Raw genomic sequence first — 2,294 nt, forward strand, 5'->3', positions numbered from 1 at the left:
ATGGGATGGGATGGGATGGGATGGGATGGGATGGGATGGGATATGGGATGGGATGCGATGCGATGGGATGGGATGGGATGGCATGAAATGGGATGAATAGATGGATGGATGGATGCATGCATGCATGGATAGATAGATAGTTAGATTTTTGGGGTATTTTCCTTTCAACCAAGCGGTCACCAACTGAGTAACGCCACTATTTCTCCGGGCAACGCTGGGTATCCCGCTAGTATTTAATAAATGATGATTTTGCGGTGCTAGCAGGCACTGTCTTCGGGCAAAATATTAATTATAATCAGAACAATGTACTACACCTTCATTTATATTAGCGAAACGTTTGTCAGATTATAGTACAAACAGAATATAGTAAATGATAACCGTCATTTATCGGTATGTTTTTTTTCATCTCGCAGGTGGGCTGTTGGATATGACAAAAGACACAGCACTGTCCTCCTACTTCATGGGCGGCAGCTGCATGCTGTGTGTTGTCATGTTATGCGCCTTGCTGTATCTACGTAAAATTAAGACGGGTATTTTGATAGTGAGTTTAGTCGAGAACGAGCAACAGACACACAGCGACGACGTGTATAAATTTCACGCTGGGAACTCCGTTCACGAGGACGATAACTGGCACAACGCAGGGTTCAACACGCGACTGTGAGCCAAAGATCTTAAAAGTCCGTATTACTATATTCACTTCACCAACTTCCCAGGGGCGGATTCAGACCGTATTTGCCGTATTGGGAAATACGGTCTAGATTTCAAAGTGCCTTTCGAAATTTTGCGCTAAAAAATACAGAAAACGATTTGATGGAATTTGGCTATATTCTTTATTTGTTTTCTTTTTCGTCTGATTCATTGACAGGACTTGAAGGAAATCAAAATTTTACATGGTAACAAAACTAGCTTTGATATCTGAAAAAGAAGGGAAGTGCTTGAATCATTCTGCATTAATTGCTGGTATGCAAAGCGCAGGCAAAATGAATCAGAAATAAAATTCCATATGGTTTTTAGCTATTGCTGCTTGACTATATGTGTGCTCAATGGTGCTCATTTTTGTGCCCAGGGACCCTTAAAATTTTGAAATTTCCTGGGGGAGGCCCCCTAGACCCCCCGCCATGTGCTTCCGCGCCTGACGGTGCCCACTGTAGGGTGGTGTGGCCTTTTTGGGGGATGTGCCCTTAAAATCTGGAAAAATACTGTCTAGCTTCAGCCCTGGATCCGCCCCTGCTTCCCTCTAAGCTTCTGTGTTCTAAGCACCTGTGATCACCTAGCTTAACATGCATTTATCTCGCCAGATCGTAGCGTTTGCAGCGTTTGAATGTTAGTTTACATGTATTCCTCCATCGTCTCTAAAACTTGCATTGTTCTTCTATATGCAGTAAAAATTTCTGCGTGATGACCCATTCTCTGCTAACCGTTGTATCTGGTGATGTAAGCTTTGGCGACACTGTCTACACTGTCTACACTAGTCGCACTGTCTCTGGTGACGCATTCTCTGGTGGTATCTACTCTGGTGACAAAATCTCTGGTGACGCTCCATGTGCAAGATTGCGTATGACCGTGGACAGCGACGCCCTGTGAAAGCGATATCGTTGTAGCTGTGAAGCTGCAGAAAAATCCAATGTATCGTTATAGAGACTTCACTGCCACGTAGTGTACGCGAATGGATCACGTGTCACCGCGCTGTAGCAAAAGCAGGTGTCCATGTGTTTGGTTCCCACTGTTGTTGTTGTTGTTGTTGTTGTTGTTGTTGTTGTTGCTGTTATTGTTTTTGTTGTTGTTGTTGTTGTCGTTGTTGTTGTTATTGTTGTTGTTGTTGTTGTTGTTGTTGTTGTTGTTGTTGTTGTTGTTGTTGTTGTTGTTGTTGTTGTTGTTGTTGTTGTTATTGTTGTTATTGTTGTTGGTGGTGCTGCTGTTGTACGCATCACCATGGGTATGATATAAAGTCGTACCTTACTATCATTATATAATCTTGAGTAAACAGGTGAAAAGGACGACCAGTGGGATACATTTTACTACGTGCAAACAACCATGGTGCACTTGCACTAGGCCCGCGCATGAAATGTAAACAACGATGTGGAAACATGTGATTCTGTTATTACCATGCAGTGAGACAATGAAAAAAATCTGCATCGCCATTGCGAGGCTATAAACTGGGACGCGACGATTGCTTTGGTAGCTTTATAAACCGAGTAGGTGTAAAGTTCGAGCTCGTATTGGTTTTGACTGTATACGATAATAAAATACACTTGCGTGTGCAAATAACTTTCACACAGTGAACAGACGCCGCG

This window comes from Priapulus caudatus, unplaced genomic scaffold, assembly GCF_000485595.1.
Source record: "Priapulus caudatus unplaced genomic scaffold, Priapulus_caudatus-5.0.1 Scaffold289, whole genome shotgun sequence".
NCBI lineage: Eukaryota > Metazoa > Priapulida > Priapulimorpha > Priapulimorphida > Priapulidae > Priapulus > Priapulus caudatus.